At 31.2% G+C, this 10,000-nt stretch overlaps 1 non-coding gene across 1 annotated transcript; it reads left to right on the top strand.

The window, feature by feature from the left end:
• Nucleotides 1-1,360: 1,360 nt before the first annotated feature.
• Nucleotides 1,361-1,467, top strand: LOC139874002 (small nucleolar RNA R71). The gene has a single exon (XR_011767707.1). It is a non-coding gene; the product is annotated as a small nucleolar RNA R71 (small nucleolar RNA).
• Nucleotides 1,468-10,000: the final 8,533 nt, after the last annotated feature.

Below are 10,000 nucleotides of genomic sequence, written 5' to 3' on the forward strand. Positions count from 1 at the left end.
ATTCTCTTTTGCATCTGTAAAGTTGAAAAAGTTGTAGTATTAAATCCAAAAGCAGCCATCCCATTTTCATTTCAGATCTGAATATGGTCTCGAGATTACGCGTTTCGCGTAAGATGTTACACGTTCCGCGTAGGAGCAAATTATTATGCATTTCGCGTACTTACCTACACGATCCGCGTAAGAGTAAACGGCAGTTTTTTTAATTTTTATTATTTCGCTTGTTCTCTGTTGATCCCGTGTTAACGTGTATCGATTTAGACTTTCATTTGAACTCTTTTTCTTTGATCATCTTGAACTTGCATATCACTCCACTTGTGTTCTTTGAACTTGAATAAATGTTTCTTGATATATATTTGATTTAAATTCATCATTTATCGAATTTCTTCTAACTTTAAGCTCGTGTTTACTTTTGTCATTTTTCTCGTGAATTATGCATTTGAATGTCTTCGTTTCGGTAAAAGCCGATGAAATATAAATGATATTGCGTCGAAATATATGTATGTTTAAAGCAATATCAGGTGGTTTAAGTGTAATACCACTTCTTGTGGTAATGGCTTTAGCTGTTTCATTCCGGGGGTTAGCGTTTGTATCGCTAGGTAAACTTCCCGGTTTTCTTTCACCTATCAACCTTGCTAGGTTACTTACTTCTTGTTCCAGATTTTGAATAGAAGCTTGTTGATTTCTAAATGCTTGAGCATTTTGTTCATTGGTTTGTTTCTGAGATGTGAAAAATTGAGTTTGAGATTCAACTAGCTTCGACATCATATCTTCTAAATTTGGCTTTTTATCATCGGTTTGTGGTGGTTTATTTGGAAAAATAGGTCTTTGCTGATTATAAGTATTGTTAGATACTTTTTGATTGCTAGGACCTTGTTGGTTGTTGTATGGAACATTTCGGTTATAATTCTGATTTTGATTGTAGTTTGGTTTTGGCGGTTGATAATTACCTTGATAATTATTTCCAGGCCTTTGGTTCATGTATGAAACATTCTCTCTTTGTTCCATTGTTTGTTCAATACTGAGACAATCTTTTGTCAAATGTGATCCTCCACGCTGCTTAAAACTAATTCGTATTGCATGAATATCCTTAGTCATCTTTTCCATTCGTCTCTCGAAAGCATCTATCTTTGCAGAAATGGAATCAAGGTCATGGCTAGAATCGGCTCTAGCCGCTTTAGATGATCTAACGATATCTTTTTCTTGATGCCACTCATGTGAGTGGGAAGTAATGTTATCAATAATTTTGTAAGCTTCAGTTGCGGTTTTCTTCATAATGGAACTACCAGCTGCTATGTCGATATCTTTTCGTGTAGTAATGTCGCATCCTTGGTAGAATATTTGTACTATTTGATAAGTGTCTAAACCATGTTGCAGACATCCTCTTAACAACTTTTCAAATCTTGTCCATGCCTCATATAATATTTCATTTGGCTTCTGTGTGAATGTAACTATTTCTCCTTGAAGTCTCAAGGCTTTAGATGCCGGAAAGAATTGTTTAAGAAAATTTTTAACTAAAACATCCCATGTATCAATCGCCCCTTCGGGTAACGATTCTAACCAATCTTTGGCTTCCCCCATTAAAGTCCAGGGAAATAACATGAGATATATCTGTTCATCCTTCACTTCTCGAATTTTAAATAGAGTACAGATCCTATTAAAAGTTCAAAGATGTTCGTTTGGATCTTCCTTCGGTGCACCACTAAATTGGCATTGATTTGTTACCATGTGTAGGATTTGTCCTTTAATTTTATAATCTGGTGCATTAATGTCTGGTTGAGTAATTGCATGACCTTGGCCAGTGCGTTTAGCCTTCATTCGGTCTTCCATACTTAGAGGTTCCAGATTTTCCATGATTGAATTTGTTGAATCTGAATCACTAGAGGATTCTGACTTAATGGTTTCTTCCTCGACAATCTCTGGATGAGTAATTTGTGGTTCAGGAGGAATGATTAGTGGTTCAGGATCTCTGAATTGTCCCTGAATATCCTCCGGATTCTCAATTGTGAGGTTGGGTTCAAAAAATGGATTATCGAAAATTTGAATTGGAGTACTTGATTGACTAGATGACGATTTAAAGAAAAATCAACGGCGATAATATTGGCTAGATGTCTTGATCGAGTTACAGGTGGGGAACGTATGAAAGGTGGTGAACGTTTTGCTCGGTGCATTCACTGAATATCCTATTAGTTATAAAGATAAAAATTATATAAGTTATCAAATTAATAGACTTTTCTGATTTTGCCCACGTTTTGAATAGCCAATAGATGCAGCAGGTAGCCAGGGCCCTTTAAATCGGAAGCCCACAACTCGCCACTAACAAATCCAACTATTACTACGAACTAGAAAATTTTGGATGTCTATCAATTTTACCACTTAAAATAATTTTTCGTCAAAGTTTTGAAGAAAATAAAGAAAATTCTATGTCCTAAAAACTAGAGCGTCGAGAAATAAGAAAGAAAAAGAGTGCGTCAAAAAACGTCGAAAAATAATAATAAGAAAGTAAAGCGTTGAAACTCAAAAGTCTAAAAACTAAATATTAAAACTTACGTCTAAAGGTATTAAAGCTTAAAAGGAATTCTATATCCAAAACGGTAATAACTTAAAAAGTACTAAAATCTATTAAAACTAAAGCGATAAGCGATGTCGTAAAATTCTAAAGCATCTAAATCTTAATCTAAAGAAAAAGCACTTAAGAGATTTTACGGCAAAGTCCAAAAATCTAGAGCTACTATGGCAAAATACTAAACTTAAAACTAATTACGAACGATAAAATATACAATATACGAATAAATAATTAAAAAGATACAAAATTTAAAAATAAAACTAAAGTTATAAAAAATACAATTTGAATAAAAATATTATTTTTATATTATTATTTTATAAAAGTATTAATTTTATAAATTAATAAAACTAATTAAAACTTAAAAATACAAATTTAATTAAACTAAAACTAATTAATATTAAATATAAACCCTAATTATAATTAATAATAATTATAACCCTAATTTCGCAATTAATGCACGTACTAGGTTGCAGATGTCAGACGGCTCCGTGAGTGCGGATGTCTTCTGCCCCAAAAACTCCGCGAGTGCGGAGGATGCAGGCTCAGATGAGGTCCAGGCTTAAATTACGCAAGTTCAACGTTTAATATTTTTTTTTTACTTTTATAACTTTTCACAATAAATAATAATATAAACTTTTTAATAAACTTAAAAATATAGATATATAGTTTTCTTTTTTTTATGTTTTTATATTTTTTTAATATTTAAAACTTATATTTTTTTTTACAAAAATAGATTAAAACTTAATAAAAATATCTTTTTTTTATGGCGTTTCGCTTGGCGTTAAGTTTTCCCTGGCAGCGTCGCCAAAAATACTTGATGTTATGCGAGGTGTATACGAAATAGTTATATTTTTATTGCGAAATACTATTAAATACGATACAAATTTTACACAAGTTATTTATTTATTATTAGAGTGGATATACCTAAACCTTGCTACAACACTATAGGCGGTGTACCTAATCGTAGAGTAGTGTAGTTTTTAGTAAGTTCGGTACGTTCTTTGGGGAGCTAGCCAAGTTTAACGCTATATTTTTAAACTATATTTGTGTGTGTGTGTGTGTGTGTATATATATATATATATATATATATATATATATATATATATATATATATATATAAGTAGTATTATTATTATTTTATTATTATTATTATAAAAGGGGGGTTTTTACTGTTTAATGACCGGTTTGTCGATTTTAAGTTCTAATTAAAAATAAATATAACTTAATTTAAAGCGTAAAGTAATTGACGATAAATAAAAATGCGATAAAATAAAGGTACGATAATTAAAAGTGCAATAATTTAAAGTACGATAAATAAAATGACGATAAATAAAAATGCGATAAGATATAAATTAAGAGAATTATGCTTATTTAAACTTCCGTAATCATGATGTTTGACGTGTTGATTTTAATTTATTACCATGGGTTAATTGTCCTTTGTCCTGGATTATTCGATATGTCCATATGGTTTTGTCCGTAATAGTCCATCAGTCATAATTATAAAGTTCGAGAGTCTTCGTCAAATTATCCTTATACCCGAAGTCAAATATTCCAACTAATTGGGGATTCGAACTGTAACAAGGTCTTAATACTTTGTTTAATGAATACACCAGGTTATCGACTGCGTGTAGTCCAAGGTTTTAATATTTTGTTAATAATTACACCAATTACCCTTGAATGTAATCCACCCCTGTTTTAATGAGTCCATTAACTATTAATCCATCCCCGTGTCCGGTCAAATGAACAATAATTTGTATTTATAAATATCCCGCCCACCATACCCGATTAAGCGTATGTGGTTATTTATAGATACGTCAAATTGTAACCTTTATATTAAATTAACGAGGTATCGTTTAGTTAATATAAAGCCCATTAATAGCCCATAGTCTAATTTCCACAAGTGTCGTTCTTTTGTTCAAACCCCAATTATGGTATAAAGCCCAATAACCCCGTCTTTATTATTTAGCCCAACATCACGATTACTTTGATTTAAATAAGCATCATAATAACTTAGCTATGAGGCATTAATTTAAAAAGGTTGAACATAACTTACAATGAGTATTAATCTCGTAGTGTTACACGGACAGAATTTCGACTTACAAACTTAAAACATTCGCTAACATAACCTTATTATTATTAAACTTTAATATTAAAATTATAATTAAAATATAAATATAAATATATTGAGAGAGTAAGAGATTAGAAAAAGGTGTATTTTATCGAGCAGAATTCGTTGCGTTTTATAGGCCCACTCGATAACTGTGTAACTCCGCGAGTGCAGAGGTTTTGTTCCTCACAGCTCCGCGAGTACGAAGTTCTGGATTCCAGCTCATTGATCAAATCCAAAACGTGGGCTGCATATAATTATAATATATAATAATATATATAATTAATTATATATTATATTATATTCTTGTGCATAGTTGACTTGTAATTTTTGGTCCGTTGCGTCGCGCGCTGAAAGTTGGTTCATGTCTCGGTTCCGGATTTTCGAAAGCCTTTTCGTACGATTTAATATCTGGTACATTGCGTTTCACGGCTTGTACTCTTGTAATTTTTAGACGTTTCTCATCAATAATTTGAACCACTTGGATTGTACTTTGTATTTTTTTAGCTTTTTGATCATTTGCGTCTTCAATTCGTCGAATCTGTCTTTTGTCTTCACCTTTTATTATTTAAATGAATATAACTTGTAAATAGAACAATTGCAACTAAAAGCTTGTCTTTCTTGAAGGATAATGCTATGAAATATATGTTCATTTTTAGCATTATCAGGAACCTTTTTATGATTTTTATGGTGATAAAAATCAAGTCTTCATCATCTCATATGACGAAGATGCATAAACTTGTATCAAAAGGACAAAGGTTGAAGCTTTATTGTTGATAATGCTAAAAACGAACATATATTTCATAGCATTATTCCTCAAGAAAGACAAGCTTTTAGTTGCAATTGTTCTATTTACAAGAGATATTCGTTTAAATAATAAAAGGTGAAGACAAAAGACAGATTCGACGAATTGAAGACGCAAACGACCAAAAAGCTCAAAAGTACAAGATACAACTAAAAAGGTTCAAAATATTGATAAGGAACGTCTCAAAATGACAAGAGTACAAGTTACAAAACGCAAAGTACGCGATTTAAAATAATACGCGAGGACGTCCGAAAATCCGGAACCGGGACCTGAGCCAAGAAGAAACGCCCGACGCAACGGACCAAAAATATCTAGTCTACTATGCACAAGAATATAATATAATATATATATAATTATATATAATTATATATTATATATATTATTATTATTATATTACGTCGGCAAGAAGAAAACAAAGCCATTTGGCTGGATCCAGGGTGGCCATGCGACTCGCATGGCCAGAAGCACAAATCCATGCGAGTCGCATGGTGTGAGATTGCTGGTCAGGTCCTATAAAAAGCCAGTTTTCTGCCGAGTTTTAATCATCTTTTTTCTCTTCCTCTTCATACATAAATATATTTATATTTATAATTTATATTTTAATTTTAATTATAATTCTAATAATAAGGGTATGTTAGCGAATGTTGTAAGGGTATAAATCGAAATTCTGTCCGTGTAACGCTACGCTATTTTTAATCATTGTAAGTTATGTTCAACCTTTTTACATTAATGTCTCGTAGCTAAGTTATTATTATGCTTATTTAAAACGAAGTAATCATGATGTTGGGCTAATTACTAAAATTGGGTAATTGGGCTTTGTACCATAATTGGGGTTTGGACAAAAGAACGACACTTGTGGCTTCTAGACTATGGGCTATTAATGGGCTTTATATTTGTTTAACTAAATGAAAGTTTGTTAATGTTAATATAAAGATTTACAATTGGGCGTCCCTATAAATTACTATATACACTCGATCGGACACGATGGGCGGGGTATTTATATGTACGAATAATCGTTCATTTAACCGAACACGGGAATGGATTAATAGCCACTAGAATAATTAAAACAGGGGTGAAATTACATTCAAGGGTAATTGGTGTAATTGTTAACAAAGTAGTAAAACCTTGGTTTACACGCAGTCGATAACCTGGTGTATTCATTAAACAAAGTATTAAAACCTTGTTACAATTCGAATCCCCAATTAGTTGGAATATTTATCTTCGGGTATAATAATAATTTGACAAGGACACTTGCAATTTATATTTATGACTGATGGACTGTTATGGACAAAAACCAGACGGACATATTGAATAATCCAGGACAAAGGACAATTAACCCATGGGCATAAAACTAAAATCAACACGTCACACATCATGATTACGGAAGTTTAAATAAGCATAATTCTTTTATTTCATATTTAATTTCCTTTATTTTATATTTAATTGCACTTCTAATTATCGCACTTTTATTTATTGTTATTTTATTTTATCGCATTTTTATTATTCGCAATTTCATTATCGTTATTTACTTTACGCTTTAATTTAAAGTCTTGTATTTACTTTATATTTTACATTAGGTTTTAACTGCGACTAAAGTTTAAAAATCGACAAACCGGTCATTAAACGGTAAAACCCCCCTTTATAATAATAATATTACTTATATATATATTTGTATTTTTATAAAAGTAAACTAATATAGCGTTGAGCTTTGTTTAAAGATTTCCCTGTGGAACGAACCGGACTTACTAAAAACTACACTACTGTACGATTAGGTACACTGCCTATAAGTGTTGTAGCAAGGTTTAAGTATATCCATTCTATAAATAAATAAATATCTTGTGTAAAATTGTATCGTATTTAATAGTATTTCCTAGTAAAATATAAGCTATTTTATATACACCTCGTTCGACATCAAGTATTTTTGGCGCCGCTGCCGGGGAACATTCGCCAAAGCGAAACGCCATATTTTTAATTTTTAAGTTATAATTAGTTTTTGTAAAATTTATATTTTTGTTTAAAAATTAAAAAATATAAAAAAATTAAAAAAAAAAAAGCTTTTAAAATCGAAAAAAAAAAAAAAAAAATATTTTAAGTATATTTTTAAGTTTTTCTTTTATTTTTACAAAATTATAAAGTATTTTAAGTTTATTTTTAAGTTTTTATTTTAATTATATATATATATTTTATTTAAATTTAAAACAGAAAAAAAAAAAATAATAAGTAATCGGGCCAAGGTACTGTAGCAGCCCAACTTTTGGCCTGGATCCGAACACCATGCGAGTCGCATGACCCACCCCCTTAAACCATGCGAGTCGCATGAGGGGTCTGACAGGGTCACAACCAAACCCTAATTTCGCAATTATTACGGTTATTATTTAATTATTATTAATTAAACCCTATTATCTATTATTATTATATTTAAGTTTTTAGTTTATTTTAAATTAACTTAAAAACTAGTTTTATTATATATAATATTTAATACAAAAATATATAAAATATAAAAATAATATTTTTATAAAATTTAATATTTTTATAACTTTTTATAACTTTTATATTTTGTCCCTTTTTAATCGTTGTAGCGTAATATTTGTATTTTTAGCTCATATTTAATTTTAAACTTAGTTTTTGCTATAGTTATTTTTACTCCTAGATTTTTAGGCTTTGCCGTAGAATTCCTTAAGTGCTTTTTCTTTAGACTAAGATTTAGATGCTTTAGAATTTTGCGACGCCTTTTTACGTTTTAGTTTCTTTTTAAGTTATTTCCATTTGGGATTTAGTTTTTCCTGTAAGCTTTAATATTTTTAGACCTTTTACTATGTATCAATTATCATTCCAATTAGTAATTTCAATTTGTGATTATAATTTTAAGTTAGTTGTAGTAATAAGGTTAGGTTAGTTAAGTATTTTTAAGTTTTTATAAGTTTCTTTTATTTTTCCGCCACCTTTTATTTTTCAACCATATTTTTTTTCTTTTTCGACGAACTCTTTTTCTCTCTTATTTCTCGCTATTCTAGTTTTTAGGACTTAGAATTTTTTTCTACTTCTTATCTAAATTTCTTAAAATTACGAAAATTTATTTTAAGTGGTTAAATTGATAGACATCAAAATTTTCTGGTTCGTAGTAATAGTTGGATTTGTACGTGGACCGGGTTATTGGAGCCAAACAGTCCTCAATTATATTGAGACCAAACGAATCCTGCCCCTCTGCTGCATCTTTTGGCTATTCGAAACGTGGGCAAAATCAGAAAAGTCTATTGATTGGATAACTTATTATAATTTTTCTTTCCTTTTTAAAACTAATAGGATATTCAGTGAATGCACCGAGCAAGACGTTCATCACCTTTTGTACGTTCACCACCTGTAACTCGATCAAGACATCGTTTAACAAATATAACCGCCGTGGATTTTTCTTTAGAATCGTCATCCAGTAGACCAAGTACTTCAGTTCAAATTTCCGATAATCCAGTTTTTGAAACAAACCTCACAATTGAGAATCCAGAAAATATTCAGGGACGGTTCGTAGATCCTGAACCATTAAACTTTCCTCCGGAACCACCAATCATTCAAACAGAGATTGTTGAGGAACGAACTATTAAATCAGAATCATCTAGTGATACCGATTCAACAAATTCAATTATGGAGAATCTGGAACCTTTAAGTATGGAAGACCGAATGAGAGCTAAACGCACTGGCCAAGGTCACGCAATTACTCATCCAGACATTAATGCGCCAGATTATGAAATCAAAGGACAAATTCTACACATGGTGACTAATCAATGCCAATTTAGTGGTGCGCCGAAGGAAGATCCAAATGAACATCTACGTACCTTTAATAGGATCTGCACACTATTTAAAATCCGAGAAGTGGAGGATGAACAGATATATCTCATGTTATTTCCCTGGACTTTAAAGGGAGAAGCCAAAGATTGGTTGGAATCGTTACCTGAAGGAGCGATTGATACATGGGATGTTTTAATTGACAAATTTCTTAAACAATTCTTTCCTGCATCTAAAGCCGTAAAACTTCAAGCAGAAATTGTTACGTTCACACAGAAACCAAATGAAACTCTATATGAGGCGTGGACAAGATATGGAAAATTGTTAAGAGGATGTCCGCAACATGGTTTAGACACCTGTCAAATAGTACAAATATTCTACCGAGGATGCGACATCACTACAAGAAAAGACATAGATATAGCAGCTGGTGGTTCTATTATGAAGAAAACCGAAACTGATGCTTACAAAATTATTGATAATACTGCTTCCCACTCGCATGAGTGGCACCAAGAAAAAGATATCATTAGATCATCTAAAGCAGCTAGAGCCGATTCTAGCCATGACTTAGATTCCATTTCCGCAAAGATAGATGCTTTCGAGAGACGAATGGAAAAGATGACTAAAGATATTCATGCTATACGAATTAGTTGTGAGCAGTGTGGAGGACCACATTTGACAAAAGATTGTCTCAGTATTGAATTAACAATGGAACAAAGAGAGAATATTTCATACATAAACCAAAGGCCTG

Source organism: Rutidosis leptorrhynchoides, chromosome 10 (assembly GCF_046630445.1).
Source record: "Rutidosis leptorrhynchoides isolate AG116_Rl617_1_P2 chromosome 10, CSIRO_AGI_Rlap_v1, whole genome shotgun sequence".
Taxonomy (NCBI): domain Eukaryota; kingdom Viridiplantae; phylum Streptophyta; class Magnoliopsida; order Asterales; family Asteraceae; genus Rutidosis; species Rutidosis leptorrhynchoides.